This window comes from Stegodyphus dumicola, chromosome 5 (genome assembly GCF_044657685.1).
Source record: "Stegodyphus dumicola isolate Sdum_Otavi_A_Nest chromosome 5, ASM4465768v1".
Lineage (NCBI taxonomy): Eukaryota > Metazoa > Arthropoda > Arachnida > Araneae > Eresidae > Stegodyphus > Stegodyphus dumicola.
Window position 1 is genome coordinate 55,719,628 of NC_140772.1, and position 27,281 is coordinate 55,746,908.

Consider the following 27,281-nt stretch of genomic DNA (forward strand, 5'->3'; position numbering starts at 1 on the left):
GAGAATCTCTGCTTTTATTCATAAACTGTAAAGACTGAGAACGTGAATGTCAAGATTCGTAAAAATAATTCAATGAACATCGTCTCACATTTAATTTAATTCATCAACGTATTATCGTATTCCTCTTCCGTTGTCAAATGTGCATTGAATTTTATTGTTGAATATAATCTATTATAAATAAATTTCAAACAAATTACTTACTTCTTATATTTTAAACACTATAAATTTATATATTAATGTAATAAACATAATTAGTTACTTCATGTATTTAAATTATAGTCCTGTTTTCTTAGTGATTATTCCCAATTAGTGATTATGCTTGTATAAATATTTCTCGGTAAAGACTATTGAACTGCTTGCTTCATGAGCAGGAAGGAAATCGTTTTCAGCCGAAGTAAAAATGCAGTAAAATTAAGCGAACGAGCAGCGTTGTTTTAGCATATACTATAAATAAAATTTTAAAGATATTTTATTTAAAATATACGCGTACGCAAAGTTGCGGTCTGAACTTTAACAATGACGAGTTAGATTTTAAACAAAACTTTAAGCATATTTTATTTAAATATACCCCGAAACCCAAAACATTGCTGTTTTAAGTTTCCCTTTGACGTGTTCCTCTTGATTGTTTGAAAATGCATTGTTCAAACTAAAACTAATTTAAAGTAACTAAAATTATATATATTATAATTTTACATTGGGTGAATAATAACAGAAGTTCAATACATATAACGTGACATTATATGCTTTCATATTATGCCTTTTTATCTGCAATAGATTTGACTACTTTCGTAGTATTGCAATCAACTTGGCGTAACTCAGGTATTTTTTGAAGAAGTAAATAAATTGTAATTTCAAATCAGAGAAATTTATTTCATTATCATACATAATATTATGTACATATTTTTATCTCAGTTCGATAATTATTACGGAAAACAATTTATAAAACAACTTACAAATATTATCTTCCACGTGTATTTATTCCTGTGTACCACAGACTTATCGCCATTTCTAAGTTTTCGAAGCAAAATTTAGCATTCGTTAATTCTTTTCTTCTGCCGTATATAAATCTGATGCTGTAGTAAAATGGCAGGCGACCGTTTTCGAACCAGTTACGCATTCGACTGCCGATGTGTTCGCAAGACATTTTGACGTTACTTTTAAAAACTTTTTTCCAAAATACATCATCATCATCAAATGCGATCTGGAACATTCCAGCCTCTGTGGCAAATCATAATATCCTTGCAAACATTTCGCAGAACGTTCTTCGTTTGCAGGAAATCTCACAAGCGCATATTTCAGAATACAGCTGAAGGCCAAAACATATTCCAATTTGCCTTTAGACCTTTAAATATAACTCAAACAGCAGGTAGAAAAATGGCAACGTTGCTTAATCAAACTTACAGTTATCAATAACGTTAACTGAAGAATTGATATGCGCATTGTTCCCAGAGTTTGCCTACTTCTGAAAATTTGGCGACTTCTGTCAAGGTGGTTGCGATAGTGTTAAAATATAAATGCATCTAAAACAATAAATTGTGTACATATATACATATATATATATTATATATAAAACATTAAAGTAAAGTAATTTTCCATGTACGTACTGAGATTTGAAATAGTAAAAAGGGTTTTGAAATTAATGGCAGATTGTGTCAGATCTACTTCTTTTACAGGTATGATTTCGTTTATTTAATTATAGCAAAGCACTCGAGGGTTACCTCCGTAAGGGAAGGGATACTTTCGCGGAAGACTTTCTAAGGGCAAATGGCTCGAATATATGGCTTGTGACATCACCGAATAAAACAATGTGATATTACAAATTTTGTGGAATTTTGAATTTTTGCTTAAAATGTCTAAATTTATTGCGAATATTAATAAATCGTAAACAATGTTTGCCAAAAATTGCATATAGGATGTATTCAAAGTCTCAGTCTGATAACGTGCACATCAAAACTAAATCATTCCGAGTAACACATAAAAAAGCAAACCAGTGCTCACACTATGTGAACTTAATGCAATATTATTCGCATGATTAGGTACATTCAGCAGCTACCTGTCAGGTTAAAGAAATGAGTATCTGAGTTGCACATTACATTCAAAGAATAACAGAGGACACTCTTAGGGAATCTGAATTCGCTTCAAAAACGTGGGATTATCGTACTCATTTGCAAACCATTCCTTCATTTGATTTTAAAAAAATGGGTGAATTGTGTTTTCACAAAGTACCCACTGGATAAAAAAAATGCTGGGTGAGTTCAGTATATCCCCTTTTTTTGCACCGATTGGCGAAATTTAAATTGCATTTTCCACGTCTCGAAAGCGCAACTTGAGATGTATATTATATTTATATATAGAAGTGGTCTCACTTAGGTACTTTGACAGAAAATAGGAATTTTACTGAAATGACATACCGATTTTTTTTTTCATATTTATATTCTAAGATTTAATTTTCTAAAACGCCAAGTTTTGCAGAAATCTCAAGAGTACTTACTAAAAATTATCTTTCAAAATTTTAGATCTTCAATATCACTTAAATTTGATATATATTGCTTAATATCTCTTTTTAATTTGACTCACTCGATGATTCCTTCTACCGCAATTAAAATTTCAGGCGCACTCCAAATAAGTTCATAGATATTTTTTGATTCCTTTAAAGGTTTGTATTTTTCAGTAGTTTTTATCAATCTTTTGAAAACATTTTTGAACTATGAACCATAACATTTTTATCATCACCTTAAATTAGATGAACTGCTAGAGATAACCGAAAAAATCATTAAAGTTTTTTATTTAAAATTCCCAGGATATACGCGAATTTATGTGATAGCACCTTTAGATATTTGCTGTTATAAGCGATGATTTATGCCAAATGTGGTTTACACGCTTTGTTAATATTATTCGGAAGAATGAACGAGGGGCTTTTTTTCCATTCGTGCGTAATGAAAGGGAAAGTAAAATAGGTTACCATTAAATTAGAAATTCGGCAAAAATGTATACTAAATTTATACCTGGAGCAAACTGAAATACTGACTCCAAAATAAATTTTTAACCTACTCGCTCAGTTTCTCATCGAATGTTACAAAATTTAATTTTAATGGATAATTTGAATTGTAGAATCGAAATATGGAAAAAATTCGACATGTCATTCCAAGAAAAGTCCTAACACTTTAGGCTGTATTCTTCTAGAAAAATAATGAGTAATCTTCATGAAAGATGACTTATTTATGAATGGCCTTTCTGAATTAACCGTATCAATTTAAAATTCTATTAAGTGCCACATGCATTAATTTTCTACCCATTTTCAATTTTTAATGCTTAAGTTTTCTTCTCAATTTTTAAGCAAAAAATGATTAATTCATTGAAAAATCTGAGACATAAAAGGGAAAATATCCCACTTTCCTTTTATCCGAAGTCATTATGAGAAAATATCCCAAGTCATTATGCGAAAGGTCATTTACAGCTTTTAAAACCTGAAAAATGCATGTCTGCGATTGTTATCGCCCTGCGATGATTTGTAGGCACTTTATTCTTTACCACGATATTTGCGACGATGATTGATTTTAAATTGCGAAGTTTTTGAACAGCATTATTTTTCATGTCGATATTTTGTACAACGATGTTTTAGAACTGCGATGTTTTCTCTTCGCTTTCTTTTCTCCCATGATGTATTGTACCACGACGTTTTCGCCTTGAGTTGTTTCCTACGCAACGGTTACGTCTGAGATGTTTCTGCCACGATGTTATCGGCGAACCCCCAAAATGAACGCATGCATCTCTGTGTAACATGCAAAAAATGAACGACTTATAGTGACTTAATTCAACCTAAGTGTTTCAGGTTTGGCATTGACAATTAGTAATTTGTTCCAGTTTTTAAAGAGCAACTGGGTCGCTAAGCCGCTGTATAGATGCCAAGGCAAATTTCTTAGTTCATCATAATGGCAACATGATGGCATCCTCTGTTACCAAGAAATCTTTGCAATAAAATATTTTGCTGCAAGGGAATTCTATGTTTTGAATAAAATCAAATTCTGTATGTTTTTGCCGCGATTTATGTTTTTGCTGAACTTTTTTTACTTATGTTCAAATCGGCCTATAATTACGAAACTATCCAATATACAAATTTATGTCGGCGTAAGAAATCTTCAGGAAATTCGTAATATTAGCTTGAACTTTGAACAATCTTATATCGTTCTTTTATACCGTATAAATAAATTATATTACATCAACATTACTTAGTTTAGAAACGTGGCTGAACTATTATTTTAAGAAAAAAATTAATAGCATTGAGAAGACTATTTCGAAGCATGTAAATGTATTATATTTTAAAAATACACATTTCTGGTTCATATACCTAATCAAATACTGGCAATGTTTAATTACAGCCTGAGTAAAAATTTTAAGGCCAGTAAAAAATTTTGAAAAAATGTAAAATGAAATTAAAGGGATTCAATTAATATTAATTATTAAAGTTCAATGCTAAGAAATAAATGCTATAAACATAATTTGTAAATACATAATTATGAGAAACGTGGTTATTTACAGTTTAGTATTTCTGCCTGAGTAAAAACTTTAAGGCCACCAGTCATTTTTTAAAAATAAATGTAATATAGCTTGTGACAACGCTGCAATTTTCATATTTCTCATACGTTTTTTTCAAAGTATTGGTGATCTTTGTGAAGATGGCGTAGGGTAAGAAGTTAACTGATCGTGAAAGAGGAGAGATCGAAGCTTTGTCTTCAACAGGAATGAGTAGTCGTGCTATTGCGATAAAGATAGGAAAATCATCCTCGCGTGATGAAAGAAGAGTTGGCCAAATTGTATCTACTGGAAAGTACTCAACCAGGAAACTGATTCCGACGACAGGTTTAAAACCTTGTCAAAAACGATTTATAACACAAGTAAAAGGTCTGGAAGGTTCACTTGTACAGCAAAATTGACTAAACCTCAGTTACTGCAGAGACACAAAATAGAGCATTTGAACTTTGGCCAGAAAGTCCTGAGCTGGGACAACCAATGGATATAAAGTATTTTTTCTAACGGAAAAAAAATGGAATTTGGATGGTCCAGATGCCTGGAATTTCTACTGGCATGATATAAGAAAAGAAAAAGAAATATTCTCCAAGTGCCAATTAGGTGGAGAGTCTGTCATGAATTCGGCTGTTTTGCTTACAATGGTGTGGGCTCAATTGCATTCGTTTCAGGTAGAATGAATTCACGAGGATACCAAAATGTCCTAACAAATCATCTTTTGCCAAATGCTGAATGTCTTGCTGCAGAAAATTGGAAATATCAGCAAGACTATGTATCGATCCATTCGAGTAACAGCACAAAAAATTGGTTTTAAGTCAACAATGTTGAAACTGTGAAATAGTCAGCCAGATCACCTGACCTCAACCCAATCGAGAACCTTTTGGGTGACTAAGCAAGAAGCGTTTATGCAAATGGGAGACATTTTAGATCAACAACAGAGCTGAAATCTACTGTCGAAGATGAATGGTATAAAACCGACCTCACCCTTTGTCAAAAACTCGTTTCCTCCATGAAAACAACAATATTTGAAGTAATTCGAAGAAATGGCTCCTACACAACCTTCTAAGGGTTTGTAATTTTTTCTTACATGTTATTTTCTATGTTAGCCTTAAAGTTTTTATTCAGGCTCAAATATTCATCTCTGTGTTCTGTAATATTTTCTAATAATAAAATATTTGCAAATTAATTTTTCTACTTTTTTTACTTTTATTTAAGCTCAATAATTATCAATCAAATGGTATTTTAATTCCTTATTTTAAATGTTTCCATTTTCTCAAAAATTTTACTGGCCTTAAAGTTTTTACTCAGGCTTTAGTAGATATACTCCCTATGGTGTTAAAAAAACCTTACTATTATCCCTTTAAACAGAAATATGATTAATACTTAATTCTCTTCTTCCAGGTTTTTGTATGCCCTCTATTGCAAGTTATTAGAAATGTATTACTAATTTTTATTTATATCATATATTTTTATTTTACTACATATTTTACGTAACTGTCATAAAGCATTAAAAAAAGGCGTATTACAAAGTGGCATCAAGGAAATAAAAGAGTAATTGATATTTTAGAATAAGTTATTTTATTTAAAATACTTCATACCTAAAAAATTTTTACACAACTTTGGTTTTATCCATTTAATTTCAGTTCGAAATACTATTTTATAACCTATTCGTACATTTTTTATTAATTAACTTTAGGTACGATTAATTGATAAATCTAACCAGCTCGTATCTACGTTAAACATGCCGAAAATCCTGAAAATGGCGATGATGGCAGCCCGTTCACCATGATTTGAACCCTGAACCAAACTACAAGTGTTCAGCGACTTTACCGCTCGGTCGCTGGTGAGCCTCCTCCCATTATGAAGTAGTATGAGAGGATGTCTGCAACTTACTAGACTTTATTTTAAAGTGTAGTAAACGCATGCAAACTATCCGACAATGATAACGGTGACAAGTATTATGAAAATTGAAGTTCAAAGAATGGGATATATTGTAACTTCTTTAACATATGAAAGGAGAAATAAGTCGTTTCGAACGATGAAATCCTATATAATTTATAGTTTGCTTCAAAACGACAGACATAAAACACCCATCAGGACATTGAATAATCCTTGAATTCTTGCATATCTTTGTATTTAAGGCTCACTATGATATATATCATTGTCATTACATGCAAGATGTATTTTTGATTTCTACTTTCATCCGTAAATGTACTTAAGTATATATGTATAATATAGATACATAATATTGTAAATATATTTTAAAACTTTATTTTTGCAGGAATTCCAGATGTTCATTCTGTTGCTGGTTCCCCTCCTATACTAATTTCAGAACCTACCCGAACAATGAAGTCATTCCCAAATTTCCTAACTTCAGAAAAACGCTCTGTATCAGATACCATAGTTACTAGTATTCCGCATTCAAAGGCACAAATTAAAATCCCAACAAAACGCTCAAATTTTTTCCAGAAATTCCCCATTAACGAATACGAAGCGTTCGCAAAAGACCTTCCGAAACTCTTTTTGACGAAAGATTATATTCCGTACAAAGACTTTTTTCATCGTTATCCAACGTTACGAGATTTTGAAAAACATCTTATTCTTATGAAAGCAGAAAGACTCCGACAGTTAACCCAGCAACCTAAAACAAAAGAAACACGAGTAGAGATATTTTATACAGGGTGGATAATGTTTGGTGGTTTTAGCCTATTTTTCATAGTCTTCGTTTGTTGTTTTATTTTCATTATTCGATATTTAAAAAAGCGATGGCCTTATATACCAACAAGTGTTGGAAGAAGGGAACTACAAAATAACGATATTCGACAAGATTTGGAGGAGGAGAATTGAAAATGCAACAATATTAACAAGCATTGGAGGACGGAGAAGGAGGTGTTGGAGGAGTGGAATTCAAAAGCGAACAACATTCAACAAGCATTGAAGGAGGGGAACACAGAAAACAACAACATTTCACAAGCGTTGGAGAAGGAGGGAAAATCAAAAGGCAGCCACATTCAATAAGCAGTTTAGAAGGGGAACACAGAATACAACAATATTTAGCAAGCGATGGAGAAGAGGATGCTGTTGAAGGGGAATTCAGAAACTACTTTCAGTAGCGGAAACAAGAGTGATAATCAGAAAGAAACAAACAAGCCGCCCATCAATCTATATTGAAATATATAGGAAATGCATTCTTAAAAAAAGTAAAACTAAACCCATCTAATGTGCAAACAATAGACGAATTATCTTCATTTAAGCCATTTCTAATACTCAACAAAAGGTGTAAATCGATCTGCACGCTGACTAAGAACAAAATGAATTCCAACTAAAACGAAAATAAAAAACAGAACAAGGGCAGAGCAGCTGAACAAATAGCAAATATTTACTAACACAGAAAAGCAAATTTGAATGATACAAACAATATAAATAAGGATAATATGAAATAGAATTTTCAATACAAGACAGGACCGTGAACGAACATCTCCAGAGATCGTTCAAGCCCATATGATAGTCAAAACCCGACTTAAGCAGACGAAACCATCGAATTCGATTTGTACTAGGAATACGCCATAGAGTTTCAAAAATATCAGCAAAATGTAAATAATTGGAGTGAATCTGCAGAATAGACTAGTTTTCCAAGACAAATTTCAGATATTACACAATACAGTTTTCAGTAATCTGCTTTATATGAAATTATATTTTGGAAAACTGTAAGCTAACAAAAGTAAAATCAGCGAATTTTAATTGGCGTAAGCTTTAAATGAGGCACTAATGCAAGAAATTAAAAAAAACAGGTATCGAACTATATGTTCCTATTTTTAAAAGAAAACGGAGAAGGCATTAAGATGTTTTATATTCACTGATAATTTAATAAATATATGAGAGTAAAAAGTGGGAATAATTAATGATAATTTTTTGCGTCACTTTCACATCGGAAAGACTGCAGAAACTCCACTTAACAGACATTATTTATTTGAATTAAGACCATCGCTCTGGTTTTATATTATTATAGAGGGAATGACTTTAATATCATTACAAATTCTTAAATGAACCTCTGAAATATCATTTTTCATAATCGATGCATAAAGGAATGTAGCAATAAATTTAACTGTTCCTTGTGGATATCCATTAATAAAACATTCGGCCTCTGTACCAGAAGTGTGCAATGAAGGTATCCGAAATCTCATGCGTACGAATCATATATCTTGTGGCAAAAGTCATTATTCGCCTCTGCAAATACGACGTAATAGGAGAAAGCAGAAGAAATCTACCACCATAGGAAAACCTCAAGTTTCTCGTCCAGAACTTTCTCACTTAAAGAGGTGGGAAGTATATCTCCAGATTGAATATCCTACTTTATCTAAATACAAGATCACCGCATATAAACAAATATAGAATTCATTATCAGGTACTTTCGTAAATTCGCTTGATGTTTATATCGCATCAAAGATAATTTGACGTACTACTGCATCTAATGAAAAAGGGAAAAGTAAATTCTGCCTGACATTCGGGAGATTATTGGTTCCTATAGTACCTGTTCACGTCTTTTGAAACCATGTCCAGATGCGAAAAAATAAAACTTGACAAATCTTCGTGGGATTAATTTCCTTTAAGCTTCTACTTGTAAAGTCGCTAAAAAAAAACCTTAAGAAATCTAAGGATACAAATATAGATTTTCCATGGTTACGGAAATATATAAGTAATAACAAAGATGAAATTTTGCTTGTTTTCATTTCTTAAATTGTTTGAAGAATGCAAAACAGCCTGCATACTTCTTCAAAAGATTAGGACAAATGAGATTAAGACAGCATGTCCTTCAAAGATGGCTTAAACAAAGAAGTTTTAGCGTTTTGTCTTCTAGCTCAGACGATGATCGATTAAGATGTTCTACCACCATAACTCATCCAGTAACGATAACGTTCTACTAATTTCTGCTTCCATTTGACACGTCTATTCTCCTGCTGAGCTGCTTTCCCACTGAAGCAGATAGTTACATATCCCATTAGTTCGTACAAACTGGTTTCTGTATTCTGACTGATTTCTCGCATCAAAACAATACAATATTTGTTGCCTACTTCTCGACTTTCCAATGAGATACTGCCACTATCACTTCTCTCGAGAACAGGATATGAACTGAAATTTGTAACCATTTATTTTATATTCTCCTCAACATTTATTTGCCCTTTAGAACTCAAATTTAAAAGAAAAATATGTGAATATCCGTTTCAAATTGGCATCGTAATCGAGCAAGTAAATGCCAATTGTTTCTGTCTGAATCAAGCAAAACTTGTATCTATATTTCAGTGTTTCCCGTGGTATTGATTATGGACCTAGCACTGAAAGCTGTGAACCCTGCCCCATGTACTAGGTAACTAGAAGCTCCAGAACTATTTTAGATATATGTACATGTATTATAGGAATACATATACACGTAATGAATCTCAAAGAATCAAACTTGTTATAGGAAAACTGAAATACCAAGCAGCTGATGATATAAAAAAATCTCTGAATTATCTCTTTGAAAGGAAACTATCTGCACAACGTACATCATATTTTGGTACATCATATCACTTCCGAAATCTAAAATTGCAGCAGGAATAAAGGAAAAGTCGCTTTAGACGCTACAGTATTAATAAGATACAACCTTGACTTGTAATAATAACTATGTTAGAAATCAAGAATTGCAAACTTCTGGTGTAGAACTTGACTCTTTTAACAGCATCAGTAACAAAGCCAGAAGCTAAGCTGTGTCGGACATATGTGATATGTCCAATGCACGTTCTATCGAGTATGTTAACAGGTGTGCTAAATTACAAACATATTGCATGGAGTTCCAGAATGTAAAATTATAACCCTCTTATGTTATATAACTTCCTGTTTCTAAATCCAGCTGTCGTCATCGGTATAGAAGCTCTAAAACACTTCTCTCCAATTGGATTTCAATTTTCTTTGCTTCAGTAGGCGGCAAATACTCTACACAATAGTTCGTCCTTAACTGTGATGAGGTAAATGGCCTGTTTACGGATTCCAGTACCAATTGTCTCTCCCAGAGAAAATGAAAATTATGATACGATTAATAATTCCGATAATAATACAGACGTTTCAGTAACTGCTTCAATTCTTCAGAAATAGAAGGTTCTACGAAACGACATATAAACTTCAAAATAATATACACAGCAGCCAAGCGATTTATGCCAAGAATAAGCAAGAAATCATAATTTTGTATCTTATTTTGGCCAAGATTGATATGAAAAATCATTACGCGAAATTTGCAAAGAACATTTGAATTAAATGATTAAGTTCGCATTTCACACAATAAAATGAAGACAAATTATTTAAACGACAGATAGAAGTGATTAGCTCGAAATCAATATCAAAGGAATAACTCCATGTTTGAGATGTTTCAAAGTCATTGAAAACGTTACAATGTGAATTCGGAAATATGAAACAAATTACATGAAAGGAGCAGTAACTCCCATAATCCTACTCATATTGTAAATTCCTTCTCCAATATACGTAAAAAGCAATTCAAAAATTACGATACTTTAGTAATGAATATATGAGAAATTAATTACAAGTTTCTGTCTTCAATCCGAGAATAGCTATTCCATAAATCGAGAAATTCCGAAGTCAAAACTGTAGTTTTAAGCAAAATGCTGGAGTTTACAACAGAATTTCAGATCAAAACTGTATCTACACGAGGAGTCATCTGGATCCCGAACAATTTCCCTATATTTTCTGACGTAATTGGAGATGGTAAAATATGAATTAAAATTGCAAAGCTGTTCGCTGATTTGGAGGAGTTTCGAGTGGGTTTGGTTTGTCTGATTATAGCAAAGAACATAAAGACTGCTGCCTAATGGAGGTATGCCTTCGAGGAGGAATTTCTAGTGCAAACTGGCTCGTATGCACGATCACGCCCATGCAATCAGCCTGATTGCCGAGATTAGTATCCCGAACCAAACTACAAATATTCAGAGACTTTCTTGTTCTGCCACTGCACACGGCTTTTTCAAGTGGTAGAGCATTACGATTTAGGGCTGCTACGTAAAGTGCTGCTTGACTTGAAGGTAAAACGTGATAGCAAAACTGCGTATCTAGTGGTCGTATGGATATTGTTTTAGCCCCTTGCATGTGTTATTGTTGTGACTGACGGCGATTGCATTAGCGATATAAGTAGACCATCTTTGTCTTGATTTAACTTTGAACTGAAGTTTCCTTAATAAGAGAATATATGGACCAGCTGTCATCAAAGCATAAAATGTCTTTGAAAATAGATCAAGAACGCCTATATTTTCTGTGGAAAATTAAACAAATATAATTCCTTAAATATATAGTTATAAGGAATTGTCTGAATGCCAGTTTTATATTTAATTTGTAATAGGTATCATATTTAATTTATAAATTTCTACAGTATTATGCAGTTTGATGACTAAGATGTTGGGATTAGCTCATTGTTTATCCAAAATATCGGAATCCTGGCTGTATGTTTATTTTCTGTGAAAGTAATTGCCATCTGGTATTCAGCCTACTTCTGTATTTCGTTTTCCTTACTGTGTAGACTAAAGGCAAAGATTTGCTGAATTAAATTATGCAGAAAGACTGTAGTAGTCTGACAGCTTAGAAAATTCAGGATAATCTGCATGAATATGCAATATAAAATAAAGCCTTTTTGTTGGTATTCTTTTTATAATATCCACCTTATTGAAACTTCGACTGCAACCTCGAACTGTGACTGATACTAGCGAGGATAATTCAAGAAGCAAATGTAAAATGTCGTACAACTTGAATGACTCTGTAGAAAAGAGTAAGAACTTTCATACCATCCGTATTTTGTCATATCAGATATATTTAAAACTGCACAACTGCAGTTTCTGCAAAAAGTAAATTTAGATAGGCACAAACAGTATGTAATATAACCAGTTGATATCAATGATAGTTATCGATATTTATTGCAAAAGCTATCTTTAAACAACTCGACATTAGAATAAAAAATATGATGTCAGTATATTTCAGCATTTGCAGTGGCATTAGCAAAAATGCGCAGGTTAGATCTGCTGAAAAAAATTATGAACACCCATTGTAAAGATTCAGCTTTCTTCGTTGATGCATTTTACTGTTTTTGCGTGGTTTTCACTTCATCCAGATTTTACTATGTCAGATATCTTTCTCTACACAATGTCCAAACAGACTTATTTCTTTGTCAGTATTAGAGCAACAAATTACGTGCTCCCCTTGTCTGAAGAAATACTTTATGCAGCCTGTTACTCAAGGCATATCTGGTTTTGTAGCTCTTCGATTTCCTGTAGCTGCAATGAAAGTCCTTGCAATATAGACTGGTGTCAGCTGCTTGTTTCGTTTAAAATCATCTTCAAATAATTATCCTGACAGTTTGTTTTCGAAAGTTTTTAAAACCGTTCCCAGGCACCTGACAAGAAGCATTTAAATATGTATAGGTCTTTACAGACATGTGCCAGTGCCTATCCCTATTCTATTCTCAAAATTATAAGCTATTTCTTATAAACGTCAGAATGGTTTCAAAACGACAATTTCCCCCTTTCAAGCTGGAGTATTTTATTCTTCTATCCATGCAGTTCTTGATATTATAATTTGAAACACGCCTTGTTCTCCCTTCCAAATGTGTCAAAACAACAGAAGCATAGTTCTACGTAGAAGTTGAATTTCCCTGAAGTACGGAATAAGGTTGATGGTAACTTGCTAACCATGTGCCTTTCTTGTTTCTAACCGTGACTTCACTTAATAGATTAAAAATATGTAATCACTTTTCATAGTTGTGGCTTTAAATCTTCCCTTCGGCCTATAATAGTAAGTCGAGCTGTCGAAAGTGTGGAATTTCATTCCCTCATACTTTGATAAAAGAAAAAAGTTAGTCATCCTGAAGTTTGGATGTGATTATACACTGCTGGTAACCGAAACTGTTAGAACATGAAGGAATCGCACTGCAGAAATTGAGGGGTTCTTTGAGAGGTGTAGAATGCTTATTTATTTATATCATTATCAAGCGATGCGAATATTACAAACAAGAGTGATGATACTTTAAAAAAATTCTTAAACAAAAAATTTAATCTTTAAAATTCAAATTTACGTGCTGTTTTTTGGTTGAAGTTAGGGTTAAGCTCGGTGAAAGCAGATGGAAATCAGCTCATATCATAATTCGATCACCGCAGAATCACAACTTAACAGAATGAAAAATAATCTTTTTACCGAACAGTTGTTGCTAACTCTTGTACAGATCTAAGGACTTTTATGAGAATTTTCAATTGATGGTTTTGAGAGGATGACACAGAACAAATTAAGGAATCGCACTGGATGCCAACAGATGTCTTGTGCACATTGCATTTCGTCTTGGTTCAGCTAAGTAATGTAATCTATTTTAGAAAGCTAGCACTGTTGTGCAGCACGACTTAGTTGCCGATGTTGTATAACGTATTTTGTGTGTTACGCATTGGTAGGAATTCGACAATTGCTCCAGCTTTCTTGGAATCTGCACCTTAGGAAACAGAACTTCGAAACTGCTCTAAGAGAAATATGTGAAAGGTGAATGCGAGTAAAATCATTGCAATTTGACGAGTCCCTCTTTTTTTTATAGCATCATGATGGCCAAATCGGACTATTCCAGGACTAATGGCATGGAGAGCCATTGAGAAGACATCACATTCACTTCTGGAATGCATATTAAGACGGTACGTCCTGTATCCCGTACAAGCATGAAGAGAACGCATAATGGGATGGCGGATTGGGGAATGCTTCCATTGACTTAAGTTTGTAGCAAAATAAATTAGGAGGACAAACATGCAGTCGAACCCATCGGGCATTGGCATCCTTTTCAATGATGAGTGTAAATTCAGCATCTACGAATACTGCTATCGCGTGCAGGGCAGCCTATGCGTTTACCTCTGATCATGCCTTGGAGCAAGATTTGAAGTGTGCTATGAGGACACCAAATAAAAACGAGAAACAAAGCAAGAAAGATGAATTTCAGGTCTACCTAAAGAATGATGACATTCATATTGATTGCCTTCGAAAGACTATGCTAAATATAAATTTATAATTTAACAATAAGAACTGTACTATTCTTCGAAAAGATAGGACAGACGGAAGTGGAGGAGGACTTGCTTTCTTTACTTGCAATAATATTGTCCAATAGAGGGAGATAAAAATTAATCAAATCCAAACCACGGAAATTCAGGCCATGGAAATCCTCGTCCAAAGACACTGCTGCATCCTGGTTAACGTGTCTATTACCGAGAAGACTCACGTGCCGAAACCCTCTATAAAATATCTGACACCCAATCTGACTTCATCCCAGCCATAAGGATGGCATTATCGCCTTATATGAAAACGATACTGCAATTCTCAGCAAATCCACCAATCCGAAAAGAGCCATCCGAAACCTCCAAAATGCGATAGACTATATCTATCTGTGGTTTAACGCTTGAAAAATTAAAATCATTGAAAGGAAATCTACTACAATATATTTCCAAAAGAACTCTTATAATAATTTGGCCATTCCAAATGAAAAATGTGTTAAATATTTAGGCGTTTATCTCGATCAAAAACTAACCCTCAAAAACCATATCGAAAATATCTGTAAAAAAACCAACCAAGCAATAGTCAGTATCTATGCACTCATAAGGATGAATTCTATACTTAGTCTTGCTACAAAAACAGTTTTTATCTACAAGCGATCCGCCCAAATTTATTGTATGCTTCCCCAGCGTGGGCTGCAACTGCAAGAACTCACCTCGAAAAAATACAAATAATTCAAAACAAGGCCATCCGAATAATTAGAAATGCACCTTGATTCGTACAAAACAGCACTCTTCACAATGACTTAAAACGTAAACCCACGAACTGTGAAATTCTGAAAGCTTCTCATAACATTTTCACGAAATGTGACAGTCACTCCAAGAATATCATCAAAAAACTTGGAAATTACGATTTCACAATTGAACAATGGCAAGCCAAGATTTTACTTCATTTTCTTTACTTATACATTTACTTATCAAATTACAAAACGCGATGTACTTTGTTCCTGCCAAAGCAAAACGACTTTGTGTGTAAATAGTTTTTTGTCTTGTGAACCGTGTTTCAATGTACTGAAAATTGTGTTTTTCATCATTTTACTTGATGCCAATTAAAGCTCATCAGAAAAATAACTTTTAGGAAATTTTAAAAATGCATTACAATACATCCTGCAAGAGATAGCGCCACCAGAGCTCCAGTCATCTAAAATGCTGATAGATGGGGCCACGCGATCGCCTCATGTTTCACTTATTTTACGAACGGCGGCACAGAAGGATCCGTCATTAGTAATCTCTGAGTTCTAGCACAGCATATGCACAAGTATTTCCATATTATTGGATACAACGTATTCGATTCTTCACGCATTTAAATGGCAAGTAATATATTGGCACAGGCCGTTTTAATGGTCGATTGCCTCTTACTAAGTGATACGACATAGAGATTTTCCTTACTATGCTGGTCGATTTTAATGCTAAAAGGTAAACCTGCGGCTTGCATTCACTGGATGTGGAGAGAAAGCAGATAATGGATCTATTGATAGACCCAAATTTGCTACCTTAAACGATGGACAAAACACTTGCCTTTCATCGTGATCTCACTGAGGTGTATTATCACATATCCAATACCTGTACATGGAAGATCATTGATAATGCAACGAATAATCATCGACCTGTTATTATGAAGCTCAATCTTATTGCTGAAATTTCTGAAAAAGGTAAGAAGATTTTGGAATTTTAGAAAGGCAGACTGGTCAGATTTCGCCTAATATTTCGACAACCTCTGCCACAGTATTCATATCCCAGAAGATTAATTTGAGGAACAGATGGAGAGATTCACGCAAAATTTCAATTCAGCTAAGAGATTCATACCAAAAGAAAAAGAAAAGAACATTGAAATCTTGACTGCAAGGACCAGGATATAGACTCCCGATGAAACAGAGAGACTGATTAAAGAGATCAACTAAAGTAAACAATACGGACGAAAACATAAAATTGCTATCAGGGAATGAAACAGACTAGAAGAAAAACTATTTGCCAGTGAGCAACAAAAATGAGCCGAGCATTGTAGAACTCTATATTTAAGAAAAGACGTTAAGTATCGGAAAACAGCTAAATCACTTGACAACTCGTTCACTAAAACTGTTTACCAATCTTGAAATAACCTTGATGCAGCTGGGCTAACAGTAGATATATGTTGGTAGGTATGTCTACCAAAACTATTAAGGGAAATAAATCACTTGTAAATTATTATATTTTTGGAGAATTGGTTAAATATTTTAATGTAAGAACAAGACAATGCATGTTGACCATCTTTAACACATCATGGAAGTCTGGTCTGGTTGGAAGATTTTTGTTATTGTACCTTTGCTGGAACCAAATAAATCGCTACAGAATGCAAGAACTTTATGGCATATCGTCCTAATCAGCATCCTTTGCAAGGTGATGGAATGAATTATCCACTCACAATTCACGGATGTCCTCATGAAACATAGGAAGATAAATTTTTATAAGACTCACTATGGAAAATAACATATAGTGGAAAACCAATTATTCTATCATCGATGGTTTCCAAGAACGATACCAAAAAGATCTTTGTTTTTTTCTTTATATGTCTTCCTCAGCTGATAAAATATGGAGACAGAAAATAATAAACCATATACGGTATTGAAGGAGATACCCTTATCTTGGAAATTTTATCAAGGAAAAGATAATAGTTGCAGGTGTACACCAAGCTCCAATTTTAAGTCCTCTTCTCTTCCTGTTATATATGACAGACATTCGCCCTTAAAAAAGATACTCAATCGGCCTCTCTCACATATGACTTCGCGATCTGGCACTCCAGCAAAGATATAAAAACTCCATAAACTAATAAATGGGATCGTAAAATGAACGCAGAGCTTAAAGCCCAAGATCAATGCTTAATCCGCTTAAAAGACTACTGTATGTATCTTCAACAGGCAAGAAGCATAGACATTTGGTTAATCCAAAATTGTACATTGAAGGCAAATTCATAATGAAGACATCATGTCCAAAATACTTAAGAATCACATTAGATGCAGAATTAAGATAAACTAAGCATATCAAAACCCATGTAATGAAAATGCAGTGAAAATATTAAGAATCTTTAAACGTCTTTTCGAAAGCAATAGGGGAACTTTTCTGGCACTTGACATGTACATATACCTTCCCATTTCTGAGGAACCAAAAGGACTCATTGTCTTCTGTTGTTTAATTGCAGCTCTACAAGAAATCCTGTATACAAGCTCTCTAATCACCAGCGAATACACTTTCGCCTAAACGATGGTAAATATTTAGATAAAGTCTGTTTTCTTTAGTGATTGCAGCGAATGTCAACATCACAATAACGAGAACGCAAATAAACTGCAAAAGAGACTCAAATTCTTAGCAATAATTATAATGTAAATATTATTTTCTGGGACGAAAATGCCGCGGCCAAATACAAACTGAAGGAACTTTCAATTCCGATAAAGCAGGAACTCCATAACATCAATGGAGATAGACTTTTAACAAAAATTAGAGTGAAACTTAGAACTCGCCATCACAGAGGACTGAAAACTGACACAGTAGATAGGAAAACCTACAGAAACTGTGTAACTGCCCGGACACTGAATTGACCTCTGTACACATTTTTCATTGTCGGGCCCTTCTTGCTGAAATGTTAAAAATTTGGGTCTTGTTCATGAAACGAATCCCTACGATAACAACAATTTGCCGATTGCCAAGTTTTCATCTTTGTCCCTGGCTATATATAAATAGGTTTCATCACAGGCAAGACAACAAAAACAAACCATATCAAGTATTTCGGCTACCTCCTGTTACGGAATTAGATTATAGCTGTACCATATTTTCTGGACCTGTGTCGCACCATATTTCAACAAGAATGAGAAGCTGTATGTTGCTCACGCTGCCATAAGTTTCCTTAATGAGCAGGGAGAGGGAAAGGTGGACAGAGGAACAGAACTTTATATGGTTTGACTATTTTTGCTCCGTCGCACTGCTGTTCTAGCACTACATCTATTACGGGGTGCACAGCTCCCCCTGAAACCGGCACAGCTAGGAATCCAGTAGACAGTGAGCGATATTCTTACCATTCTCCAACTGGTTGTCGGTCTCAGGCATGTATTCTGCGTTTCATTATATACAATTCTAATTATTTTATTTTGAAATTAATTTTGGTATTTCAATAGTGTTTTGGTGTCGATTTATATTTCGTTGTTCATAGGTATACTTTTATTAGTGTCGCAGAGGAACCTATGGGACTTTGTCTTACATTTTATATATCCTTCTCCCTTTATATGTTTCATATGCATTTATTTCCATAATCTTGAGGTGTCTAAATCGCTGCCTGACTGTCCGAAAAATGGTAACTAAAATGATGTTCCCAAATGTTGCGCAAATATTTGCTCGTTTTGTAGTTGTAGCCTCGGCTAGCAGTATTAAGTATTAGCAGGTGACCTTTCCAGATTTCATATTCATGTTCTGAAATTAAAAAAACATGGTATTCCCAACTTTGTTGTTAATTTTCGATCCTCTGTTGGCCATTTCATATTAGATTATTCCAGAAATTTCTGCTTTACTGCCCGTGCAGTAGATTGAATAAATTACTAATTATTCTATATTGCTATTGATATTGTTTTTTATTAAATCTCTATGGCTACACATTACAATAGCAGGCCATTTCATGTTATTAATAACTATAGTTGGCTCCTAATCGTCTGATAACAGAAACCGTTCTCCTATACTGTCGTTGTTTAGCAATAGATCCTGTAACGAGCATGCGCGAACAAAGTATTTTTCTTAATACTAATGTTTTAATAGATTGTTGTTTGTTTCGCTTTTGTACAGCTGCTAATTAAGTGGTTAGATAATGAAGAAATTTCAAAAGAAATTTCGTTATTTCGCAGTGATATTCCACAACTGTGGTCCAATCAGCAGGAGCATTTCTGCAATATTTGAAGTAAATATCTTTTTATTTGTTGTTGGAAGAACTTGCTAATATTAGGAAAATGAGGTCATTAGAGATTAATGTTCTTATACGAAGAAAGGGTCATCTGAAAGCACAAATAACGCGATTGAAGGGCTTTGTGACTAACATAACGATGAATCAAAGGTTGACACTGCAGAACTCGAGTGTAAGCTGGTCAATATTAAAATTAGTTTCAACAAATTTGAAGCATATAAAGATGTGTTTTAAATTCTGAAGATTGGGAAGAGCACAAACAAGATAAGTCTTCTCGGAAATGGAAGTTGACGTCGAGAAATGTGAGGTAAGCTTTATACATTTATCAGAGGAACAGGGCAATATACCCAGCAGCAATTATACTGTTTCTCGTAGTAATGTTGCGGCATTAAAAAAGCAAAGTTCAGTTAAACTGCCAGAGATTACCTTGCCTAAATTCAACTGAAACTGCCAATTAGGGTTTCTTTTTAAAGTTCAGTTTAAATCAATAATCGATGACAATGAATACCGACTGCAAATAACAAAGTTTTGTCACTCGGTAGTAAACCGAGTCACAAAACCTATGTTATTTGCAATCGACTCTTGTTGGCCAGGCAAAGAAAACTCAGACTACGGATGAAACTTATAAATCTCTGTGGAAAACGGTAATAGCCAGATTCGAAAATAAACGGTTAATAATTAAAAGTCACGTTACCGAATTATTATCCATATTTAAAATACATCGCGAATCGCCAAAAAAATTGAGACTTTTAATTGACAGAGTGCGCAAGCATGTTCTCGCACTAAAATAAATTAATAGAATTAGATCCTAACCAGTTAATATAATGTTAATCAACTGAATGCTAGAAAATTTAGATAAAGAGTCAAGACATCAGTTTTAGTGCCTTTAAAGTTATTTTTTTCATATATGTAAATAACCGCGCTTAAAAGCCTGGAAAACATATTGTCATCTGCTTTTGATGTAGAGTCAGTACAATATTTGGTTTTGGTTAATTTTGAATGTGGCAAAGCACGGAAGGGCTATGTGCCTAAAGGAAGGGATTCCTTCGTAGGAGACGTTCTATGAGAAAGTGCCTTGTATACACTTATATATGGGGAAAACCGCGAAGACGCCCATGCACTAGCCCATTCGGATTTAACCTAGACCGAACTACCACTTTTGAAAAACTCTGCGGATCAGTTAGATGTAGTTTGAGTACAATCAGTTGATTTCTTTAAAATCTGGAGGAACATTTTTGATGCATACTTATAAATAGCCGAGAAATAGAAAGACGAATGTTTTCGATGCGGTTGAGAAATCAACTAATTTGCAACAAGAGGCAAGAGTGCCATCCTTCTCCGTTAGTAACTTAAGCTTAGCCTTGAATCTATCTACCTAACTGAGGGAACACGCTAACAACATCAGAGTGGGTTCGAAATTGTAAGCCACTGATGACACTTTGATGCTAGCGTCTTTCTCTTAAAATGGTTTGATACTAGCCTCTTTTTCTTCGTAATTGAAGAGTCCGGCCATATATGCCATTATTTACTGAAGCCAGTCCCCCATGCTTTCATAGATTTGTATGCCTTTTGCCTAAAATACCTCTGTTTTACACTCCTTATTCCTCCGTTCTCCCTGCAGAAAATTCCACCTGCCAGAGAGGTCGTCATCATGTGTCTTCAGCGGGACTGTTTAATCTTTTTACGTAAAATGAAATAGAAAAATCCTCACAGACTGAAATTCAAAAAAGGAAATGGTAAGTGGTTTGCCGTATTGTAAATGATGTGTCTTCGTTGTTCAAACTCATGTCATCGGCGGTCATCTGTTAAAGTCGTCGAAAGGTAAAATGGTGTCGATTCGGACTTAAACGAAATGTAAAAAACATGATATTTAAACTTGGTAATGCGATACTGAAAAAGAGATCGATTACTTTCCGTAAAGTACAAATGGAATCTGAGATCTTTACTATTTCTTACTTTTTCTTCAAGTTATTTTCCGCGAAGCTTCGGAGCTCTAAAAATCAAAAGAAAATTTCAAAAAGGATATTATAAAGCATTCACACTAGTTTATTAGTTTTTGTTAAATGAGAAACTATAAAGATACATTTAGTTACAGATTACGTTTTAAACTTAACACGAAGTCATCACGTGTAACAAAGAATGCCGTGCAATGCTTTGGCGAGTAATACAACTTATGGTAAACCCATTGCTGGATAAGTTATTTATGGTAACCGATACTTTGTTGTCATTTTATTTAAAAAAATAATGCGTTTTATTGTGCATAAATTCCGTGTTTAAAATATTATTTATGGCTTTTAAATATTAAAAATCAATTTAATTTTGCATTTTTATTTGAAATAAAAATTTTATTGTTTATCATATTTTATGAAATTTTATGTTGTGGATGATGTAATCAATGACGTCGCCTTACTTTAAAAGTAATTCGTTTTAATATGTATAAATTTAATCTAATGTTTTAAACATTATTTATGGCTCTTAAATATAAAAATACAATTAAATTTTGCATTTTTTTAAAAAATGATTTTATTATGTATGAATTTTTAAATAATTTTAATTCTAGCCGTGATGTAATAAGCTCTCTGATTGGTTATAGAATATTTGTGCATTAACGAGCTGTAATCAGCTCCCTGATTGGTTACTGACAATTTATGCATTTCCGCGCCGTTTTAAAATTTAATTTATATCTTCGAATTCCTTCAAAGATGTTATCTAAATTATGATTCTGATTTTTTATTGTGCTACTTATCAATAAGCAACAGGTTAAACACTCAAAAAAATGTAAGTACATATTTTTCTTTTATTTTATAATTGTATAGTTCAATTTTTGTTAAAAAAAATTAATACACTATTTTCAGAAATTGCTGAGATAATTATTGTCCATATGTTTTAATGTTAATTATATTCTATATAACGTATTTTAAAGTATTTGAATTTAATAATATTCTAATTCTTTTAAATGTTGGTATGATGGTTTTGAATTCGATATTCAATTTCAGTAATATTTTAATCTAATTAAACGTTGGCTCAATGTTTTTATAGTGGTGTTTTTATTCTCTTCTTTGCTATATGAAAGTAATAATAACCTTACTTTAGTATTTTATACTTATAGTAAATGTATTTATTTACACTTGCCTGCCATCTTAAAAAATGACATTTTCAACAAAAAATTAATCGATTACTTTTAACGATATTTATTTATTTATTTTTTAAGTTTCGAATACTTTACTATGCGTAAAAACAGCGTTTTTCAAGATGGCTGACGTTTGTAATAATCGCGCCAACAATTCGGCCAACGTAAATCGCCAAAAATCCGTGCAACCGTCTACCAAAGTAGCACCAAAATAATACTTCTGATGAGGAAAAAAAAATAAATATGTCTGAATGAAAAAATTTGATTAAGACACCATATGACTTCCTGGCGCGGAATATTAATTTATACGCATTTTTGCTGCATTTCTTTTAAACTTATATCTTTGAATTTCATTAGAGATAGACTTCTCATTGAATTAGTTCAGTTCTCACTTCACGATGAGGCAAAATTTCATAAAATCTTAAAATATCTTGATTAAACATTGAAAAATATATATAAAAATATAAAACACCAAATACAATTAAAAACCACTAAAAGAAACAGTCTCTACAATTGAAGTGACACTTTTTACGCAAAAACAAACTATTCGGCCAACAGGCGGCAAGAAAGCAGGTTATTCGATGCATAAAAGTTTCGCTTTGGCCCCACTCCGCAAAAGGACACTGAATGTGCAGAAATATTTAACTCACTATTCTACTAAGTTTCAGTTTTAACCAAAAATGGCTGTTATGGTTAAAAAATAAGCTTAGCAGCACTTAAACCAATTTTAAATTTTTGATAATTAAACAAATATTGCACGTAGATTAACTAAACTCCTTACGTACACATGTTACGCAAAAACATCGTTAAATTGCATTTGATAGCTGTCAAAATCTATATTTTGGCTGAAATATTGTAACCGGAATTTTTCGTGATTACAATAGTTCCTTTATTTCGTAAAAAGAAGGAAAAATCTCTTAGAGGACTATAATAAATCATAAATTTTCCATTCATGCAGGATACACAGAAATTTTTCGCACAGCTATTGTAAACATTTTAATGACATTTGGAACAGCGTATTTAAATGAAAAATCTTTCTCAACGTATGTTTCAGCTAAAGGAAAATATGAAAACAAATTAAACGCAGAAAAGGAAATGCCATTACACATAATCAACAGATCTAGACAGCTAGACCTCAAAAGTTCGTGCAAAAAAAAAAAAAAAAAAAAAAAAAAAAAAAAAAAAAAAAAATGGAAGCACATTCTAGTCACTAAATAGACAAGTGTAGTTGTTAACTGTAGTACAGGTTAATGATAATAATGACTAAATTACGTTAGTTTTATGTTAAAATGTTTAAATTAAAAATATTTTTTTACGTAAAGTAAATATAACATATTGATCTACTTTAAATACTGATTTATGGTACATTTTTCTAAAGGTGGGATGGATTTCACCGAAAAACCCTTACAGTTCTTAGTGTTCCTTGAGTCGACAAAGTTTGAAGACCGTTTCTCCACATCTTTTCTCATCTGAGTTCACCAATTTTCATTTTTGGCTTGATTCTTTGCTCTGTCGAAGACCTTTGGACCAAATCTCTTTGGATCAGTGCCTAAAGAATTACGAATCACCCATCATGTCGCACAACCCCTTCAAAGTTACGAACGTCCAGCATGTGTATACTCCTACAAAGTACTATAAAAAGGAATATTTTTATAGGATTTGAGAATCTTCAACAATGTTCTGCAAATATACGATGAAAAGAGTCTGTTACTCTCCGTTGGGACGCCATACTTGTAAAGAGTTATCTTTGCAAATGCTGTATCTTTTGAAGTTTGCAAACTAATATACCCCTCTTTCTCAGCTTTCTGGACGGGAGAAACGTAAAAGAAATTGGCTGACTTAGAATCGGTCAGTTTACTGGCAAACCGCTTTAAATATTGATACGAATTTGGTATTTAAAAAGCTAATGTTAGTTCAATTATAAATTAAATGGTTTCATTTCCCGCGCAGTGCAGCGCGTGACGAATATTAAAAGAAGAAAGCTAAGCCGGAAAATTAAAAATACAAGAGCACGTGCATTTAACATTAAATAAATAATTGTCTTTTTGATTTCGAGAAAGTACCAGAAAATTCTCGCACGCGCTTTTAAAATCTTATAAAAGGAGGAAAACCTCTCAGTGTGTAGTAATTACTTAGTTTGTTGCTTGTTTAGAAAACTGCTCTTGTTGACTGTAGCGAATTCGCGGATTAGCTTTCTTTAGCTGTTTTGAATTACGTTATATTGGACATTTGAGTAATTAAAAGATAACTACTGTGAGATATTGTAATACTGCATGATAATTTGAGGAAATTTAAGCATTTTTGTTGAAATAATAATAAATTTTTGTTCATTTTTCATCGAACTTGTGCATTCATTTCGTAACGAACCCGTACGCACGCAACAATATTATAACTTCACTAGCAACAGCTCAGATAATTTTGCTGCACATGCTTGTGTAGTGAAATGTAATGTGCCTAAATTGAAATATTATATTAAAAATTGTTAAATATTCTGTGATAAAAAGAAATATTTTAAACTTTTTTTTTTCAATAAAATGACTGAATTTATAAGTCATTTTCTCCTTCCTTTCTGAGTGTCTTCGTGGTGTAACGTTAGCACAAACGACGCGTATTCGAGAGGTTCAGGTACCTACCGGAGACGCCATTGCTCATTTTTCAAGTTTCCAGCATCAAAATAAAATAATGATTCTACAGTGGCACCCGAACTAAAAGGTTGTGGGTGATGATTCTTCACCTAGTTTTTTGCTTGCCTTCGTTGTGTAACGTTAGCAAACTAGGCGCGTATTCGAGATGTCCAGATCCTAGTCCCGGCGAGGACATTATTAATTTTTCATCTCTCTAGCTAATGACTATACAGTTTAACTGAATTTAGTATTCCACACCCTTCTTAATTTGCTGATTTAGTTCGATATTTTCTGCTAGCTTTCTGCTTGAAACTACACTCATGTCCATAAATTAAGGATAATGCAAAATCAGGCAAAGTAAGAGTTAGAAGCAAAACAAATTTGACTTATTTGTAAATCTTATTTATTAAACAAAAGCTAAAGAGCAAAATAAAATGCTGTATGTTTGATATTATTAAAAAAAAATTAGCAATTTCTTCTCCCTGGAGCAAATTACAAAAAAAACCCATTTACAAAAAAAAAAAAAAAAAAAAAAAAAAAAAAAAAAAAAAACAATATTTCGTGGTTGGTATGATTGTTAATACACTGCATGTCTTCCAGACGATGCAATACAGTCCGTACAACGCCTAGGCTTGCTGAGTATCAAATTATCGATCTGATCTTGGGGGATATTACACCACTCAAAAGTCAATGCTCTCCGAAGTTCCGGTAGACATGTAGGAAGGAGGAGGTTGGCGGGCTGCAACTCGTCGGACAAGCATGTCCCACACGTGCTCTACTGGATTCAAGTTCGGTGAGAATGCTGGCCAGTCCATACGGTGATATTCTCCGATTGAAGGCATTCGCTTACGATGTTTGCACGGTGAGGACGGCATTGTCATCCATAAACACCAATTGTGCGCTCATGGCGCCCCGAAACAAACTTACATGTTGTTCCTGAATGACGTCCCGATAGATTTGGCTTGTTATGGTTCCAATTTGAACAAGCAGGTGAGTTCTGGAGCCCAGAATAATTCCACCCCAAACGAGCACTCCTGCACAACCGTAACGGTGTCGTTCAATGATGTTTCCTTGGTGGTAACGGGTACCTGGAGCTCTCCATATGAACGTCCGGCGAGAATCAGACTGCAAGCTAAACCTGGACTCGTCGGAAATCATCACACAAGCCCACTGTTGCGGTATCCACAATGCATGCTCTCTATTCCAGGTTAACCGCAGGCGACAGTGAGTTGCAGTAAGTGGAACGCATCTGACAGGTCTACGAGCTTATAGACCAATCTGCCCTAAGCGTCTGTACACGGTCTGCCTTGAAATTGTCGTACCAGTGGCTGAAGAGTCTGACGAGACAGGTCTGATGCTGTGCTCCGCCTCTTTCTTTTGGCAGTAACTGCTAAATACCGGTCCTCATTCGGCGTTGTAACTCTGGGGCGACTTGCTATAACGTCTACTCACATTACCGTCATCTTGGAATCGTTGCCAAAGCCTGGAGATGACACTCTGGGGAATTTCAAGTTCCTCCGATACTTCCAGTTGGGTACGCCTGCATTCCAGACGGCCGACACCACGTAACAAATCTTCCAAATGCGTCCTTTGTGTCATAACTATTCCGTTATTGCACTGAAATGCTTATAAAGCGCCTGCAAACAATTTTACTTATTTATTTGAAGAATTTTATAAATTTTATTAATTTTATTAAAAGAATAATTTTATTAATTTTACTTATATATTACTCTCTTACGCTCTCGTCATTGTGACATACCATCGGTGTCATCTGGTTACTTCCTGAAATTTGCATATGATTCTTGAAGATGTGTGTAGTGATTTTGCAGGTGATATATTAATTTAGAGTTCGCTTTCCGAGTGACTCCGAATTACCCTTAATTTATGAACATGAGTGTAATTCATTTCGTATATTGTCATTCACATTGCTGTTTGATAACAAACAACTTCGACTGTATGCAAAACAGTTCCGGTTG

The 27,281-nt window shown here is 33.8% G+C and overlaps 1 long non-coding RNA gene across 2 annotated transcripts; it reads left to right on the forward strand.

Annotated features, from left to right (window-relative positions):
* The first annotated feature begins 17,187 nt into the window (after positions 1-17,187).
* LOC146997111 (uncharacterized) lies at positions 17,188-25,860 on the forward strand. Of its 2 annotated transcripts, none has more exons than XR_015041127.1 (3): positions 17,188-19,858; positions 21,173-21,287; positions 24,060-25,860. It is a non-coding gene; the product is annotated as an uncharacterized LOC146997111 (long non-coding RNA). The 2 variants fall into 2 exon arrangements; XR_015041126.1 differs by having other exon boundaries at positions 17,196-18,706.
* The last annotated feature ends 1,421 nt before the right edge of the window (positions 25,861-27,281 follow it).